General features: G+C 31.8%; 1 pseudogene; it reads left to right on the plus strand.

Annotated features, from left to right (window-relative positions):
• The first annotated feature begins 231 nt into the window (after positions 1 to 231).
• Positions 232 to 350, plus strand: LOC118612655 (annotated as a pseudogene).
• Positions 351 to 5,790: the final 5,440 nt, after the last annotated feature.

The following is a 5,790-nucleotide window of genomic DNA, read 5'->3' on the forward strand; positions in this document are numbered from 1 at the left end:
GGTTTATGCACTTTTTGCATTTTTTTTTAACTTAATAAAAAGTTCACTTAAAAATTAACTGCTCTTTTTTACTTATATCAGAACAGGTTACATGACGCGCTGGAGAATAAAGAGCATAACTGTGTGTTATATAACCTGCAGTCCGTTGCTAAAACGTGATGGTGACAGCAAGTAGGCCTGTGTCTTCATGAAAATCCCTCCAATGGTTTGCCTTTAAAAAGAACATAGGCAGCCTATGGCCATGCCACCCTGAATGTGCCCAATCTTATATGATCTTGGAAGCTAAACAGGGTTGGGCCTGGTTAGTACTTGGATGGGAGACAACCCAGGAAAACCAGATGCTGTAGGGGTAAAAAATAAAAAAGGACATAGGCTTTTGGGTTAAGACAGGTTGATTGATTGAAGAATTACTCTATTTTTTATGTTTTAAAAATGAGATATAGTTATAGGATCTACAAATAAATCAAGATGTTTTTATATAAGTTATGCATAAATATATATTTTGAATATTTTATATTATACATGTTTATAGATAACATATATAAACATATGCATGCACTGTCACATATATAGTTCCTCACACACACACACACACACAAACACACATGCACACATATTTTTCCAAGCATAGGCAAGTCCCTGTTACTCTGGTTTTCCATATATATTTTTGATCAAGTATATAGTACATCTCATAAATGTATACAATGATCATATCTACATTACATAGGGATTTTAACTTCTGTCAAAAAAAAATCAGTCTCAAAGTGAATAGCCTTCAATTTTACTTAACTCTCAGTCATTCTAATTTAGTTAGAAATCAAGGTATTAAATTGAGCAAAAGCAGACATTAAGATTGAAGTCATTTCTGAACTAGGATAGCAATGAGAGGCACTTGATGTGCAGAAGGCCCTTGCAACAGACTACCCTACAAATGTCAAGGAAATATGCCAAAATAGACTTTTCTCCCATAAAATGATAGTTATAGAAATGCAAATAATGCTTAACTCCTAGATAACAAAAACATTTATACTGTTAATTGTGAATCCTGTGTATCCTTATATTCTATTTAGTTTCTATTACACTTAAAATTTCTTTAAAAAATGGCAGATAATTGTTCAGATCTTATAATTCATTCTTTTCTGAAATATAAAAAGATTTTAAAACCTGCCTTACAAAATGAAATTGTTTGATTTAAAATTAAAAAATAATTTCTATATTACTTAATTTATATCATTGAATGCAAAATATCCAGAATCATTGTTACAAATAAATATGGAAATGTAATTGCTAATTAAATATATTAATTCATTTAACATGAGAAGTAAATATAATGAAACCATCATGGAAGAATATGTAAATAAAAAGTGGAACCATGGCTCTAAAATTTTATATATTTTATTTGGAAAAAAAAAAAAAAAAGGCAATCCACGTTAGCCTAACATTGAACAGAGTGGTGTTATACTAAATATTCTCCAATAAAACTTTTCTTCTAAAATTCTCATTCATATCGAATGTTAATTTGGTGTTTTCATGATAGTAAGCCTATGTATCCTTTAAAGTTTCCAAAACTCACTGAGAAAACTCCTAGGCTGCCCACAAGTGAAGGAGCATGAATGTTGTCTGCAATGGAAAAGCATCCCTATGGTCTGCTTCTGTTAGGTAAAAAAAAGCACGTGGCAATGGAAATATCTGTAGTACAAATAGTTACTACCATGTAGTGAGCACAACTCAATAAATGATATGTTTTAATCCACCTAAAAGATGGTAAGAATTGAATCACAACTTTAAAAAAAAAAAAACACTGAAGAACTTAAATGTAAAAAACTTACTGAGAGAACATAAATTGTCAGGAATCTTGCTGGTCATTTTGCATGAATCACAATGTGTCCTCATAATGAACTATGAGTTTTGGCACTATTATTTCTCCCATAGTCCCATAATAAAAGTAATGGCTAAAAAGATTAAATATTTTATTAATTTTTTCAAAGCTAGTGATTTTTAGTGTCTGGATTTGAACCCAGGCAGTCCAACTTTACAACTTTTGCTTTTCACTGTATTTTAAGATATACACAGACCTTGCTACAACAAAATCAAGTATTCTTTAAATATCTCACTGATTTACACACTCAGCAATAGAAATACTCTAGAACAATTTTGTTTGATTTTCTGGTTTTGGTCAAATAAATATTTAACCATGATATATAACCTAGTAGCTGTCTTATAAAAATTATAAAATAACATAACCAAATATTTAATGTCAATTTTATTTTTAAAAATAATATATTGAAAAGAAAAAAATAAAACTAAATGTACGTAGTTTTTAGCTTTTAATTCTGCAGAAACAAAAATAACAAAGATATTTAAAAACCCAAGTCATCTTCTAATTCCATAAGAACTAAATTAAGGAGAATGATAACAACTACAATGCATGGAAGAATTCCTTACTTAAAGAAGAGAAGCTGACAGAAAATAACAATTTATAAATGCAGTCAAATAGCAATTAATATTTTTGTCAGTGAAAATCCAGAAGTTGAGAATTAAAATCAACAAAACTGTTTGCATAATGTTAATTTTCCAATGACTAAATTTTCATCATTTAACAATCTCATCTGATTTCTTATACAAGCAGATCAGATGGAATCTGAACTAGAAAAAGAAAAATAGAAAATACCAAAGACAAATAAAAAGGATTTGCAGTTTTAACCTATTAACCTATTTTCACCTTATTAGGTAAAATTCATGGTTTGTGTTTTTATTTGTTTGTTTGTTTGTTTTGTTATTTACAAGCTATAGATTTTTCTACACTAATTTTTCTGTTCTGGAAATTTTTCTTAAAAAAAACCTAAAATAGGTCACAATCCTCTCCTGTAAGGTGAATTTTTACCATTCCCTTTCAAACTGAATAGAACTGAGTAGTTGGCGGAATAACAATGCAAAAACATAGGTGCAGGTAAGTTGAATCTGATTTAAAAAAAAATAACTGTTCATGTAAAATTTTTTATTTCTCTTAAATTCTCCCTGTTTTGAACATTAAAACATTGTGGAAGGATGAAGCATGACTTATTTCAAAACTAAGGATAGAAACCAGCCTCTAATTCATCAGGAACTCTTTCCAGATTATTTTACTGGCATTGTGTTTCGGGGGCTATTGTGCTGTGCACTTTTTCCACTTAGTATTAACAGTGCAAAGACTGATGTATGAAATAGAGATTTTTTTTTCACATACTGTACACCGATGTGCCTGATTTTGTTTAATTAAAAAATAATGACACAAATGTAAACATCTTAGAAAAGAAGACTCCTTAAACAGGCCTCATTAACAGATAATCTTAAAAACTTGGTTAATATTTTATATATTTTACCATGGCTTTTCATAATATATATGGTAAATTAAAAGCTTTTTCAAATAAATAACATGTTTCTTATCTATTTTCAAATCTGTAAACTGATAAAAGTAAAATAAAATGTGGCTTGATGTCTCTTTCATAATTTCTAAGTATATAAGATGGTTTCATTTTATTTCCCGGGGGGGGGGGGGGGGAAGAATAATCATATGTTCTAATGGTTTTTCAGGTTGATTTGTTTCTTAGTTTAATAAATTAGATGAAAATTAATTTGGTACAACTGATTTTTTAAGACAATAATGAGCTCCTGAGAATTAAAGGTTGGCAAATAAATAGTTTTACAAAAAGAATGCAACATCAACAAAGATAAATGATGTAGAGATTTTTATACCTATCCAAATTAGCCTCTTATGTTTAAACACAAATCAAAATCATGTATAATTAAGGACAATCATAGAAATTGTTACGTCTCAAAAAATCAGTCCTTTCTCATTTAGAAAAAGTTCGCTTATCTTCTTACCAAAAAAAAGCACATATATGAAAGAGAATAGTAACCAACACTCAAATGTTAGTTCTTCCTTTGTAAAACTCAAACACTAGATTATATTCTTAGCCTGTGATTAAAAATTGGGAATTATCTAGTAAACACAGACTAAAAAATTAGAATCTCTATTTTCATTTTTTTTTACCCTAAACATTGCAAATTTCAGAGGCTATGACTAAAAGAAAAACTACCCATTTAAATTGCCTTTTGTGCAAATGGTTGTCTTAGCCTCCTAGTCGAAGAAGAAATAAAGTGGGAATATGGAAGTGGGGCACGCTTGGTGAACACCAAGCTTTTTCAGCCCACTGTTCCACGACAAGTGGTGCCACCTCATCAGCTCATTCAGGTACGTGTTGGCAGCGACACTGAAATCATGATGTCATAGACGGCATTTGCCTTTGTATCCCCCAAATCGGACAGAATGCCAGTGGCATATTTCTCAAGGAACATGTATTCTCAACTCATCCATCTTAAAGATGCTCATTTAATTCAACATTTATAAAGATCATATTATAGATTATGTTGAATAACTTGTCAACACCAATAATGTGAATTATATGATTTTCTAGACCACTACCAAACACAACAAAAAGTAGATAGTATATAAAAGGTACATAATATAGATCTAATATCAACTTCTGATTTTTACAAAAAACAAACAAACAAACAAACAAACAAACAAAAAACTGATGCGGCTGAAGGGAACTTTTCTGACCCAGACCTTCTTCTTTTATTGTTCTTAGTTCCTCTCTCGTCTATGTTATTCTGTCCACTTTCTACTCAATTTGCAGCCTCTACTGGTTTGCTAGGGCTGCTGTAGCAAAGTGCCATGGACTGGGTGGCTTAAACAACAGAAATTTATCGTCTTACAATCTGGAGGCCAGAAGCCCAAATCTAAGTGTTATCAGGGTTGGTTTCGTCTGAGGACTATGAGGGCGGATCCACCACAGACCGCTCTCCTTGGCTTGTACACACTGTCTTTGTGTGTCTCTTCACACGCTCTTCCCTCTGTGAGCCTCTCTATGTCCAAACCACCCCCCACCTCCCATTTATGGGACACCAGTCATACTGCGTTAGGGCTCACCCTAATGGCCCCGCTTTATGATGATCACCTCTTCAAAGACCCTATCTTCAATAAGGTCACATTCTGAGGTACTGGGGGTTAGGACTTTAATATATGAATTTGGAGAAGACATAATTCAACCCCTGACACTAGATGATCATCTAACACTTGAAAGAAAACTTCTGTATAAAAAGGTTTTTAATGCAGAAAAATAAAAATCTCTCTGCTTGCAATTGTTTTAACTTTACTGTAAGCACAAAATTTTCTGGCAATACTTTTTTATAATGAGTTTCCCTCCCCGCCCCTCCCATTTTGAGATCTCACTGAAACCCTTTCCAGAAAAGAAAACATTCTGGCAGATCTTCCCATGTCTAGGTATGCTCTGAATTTCTTTCTGAGCTGAGCTCTGGGGAAGTAGACAGTGTTTCATAGGTGCTTTATGGTTTTCATGCCAATATTACAGCAATATGAAGTGAAAGTACTATATCATTAAAATCAACATTGGCCAGCTAAGAATCAATAGGATCCAATATACCATGTAGATCATGTGTCACTAGTTTGGAAGACACCCATGGTCTTTTTAAATTTAGTTATCAATGACTTTAAAATTTTCCAATAGTTCCTAAATTCACATCACTCTGATTAACATTAACAATAAAAGTTTTGTTTCCTTTGAAATTAAGTGTGGTGGATCCATCGCTCCTATTCCACTTCCTGCTTCATATTTGTATAGGCAAATAATTTAATCCCTTGGTTTTCATGTAATGAGTACATTAAAAAGCAGGTTTTGTTTTCGCTGTGAATGTTTTTTGGTTGTCACCTACATTTAACGATCACAT

Source organism: Rousettus aegyptiacus, unplaced genomic scaffold (genome assembly GCF_014176215.1).
Source record: "Rousettus aegyptiacus isolate mRouAeg1 unplaced genomic scaffold, mRouAeg1.p scaffold_m13_p_16, whole genome shotgun sequence".
Lineage (NCBI taxonomy): Eukaryota > Metazoa > Chordata > Mammalia > Chiroptera > Pteropodidae > Rousettus > Rousettus aegyptiacus.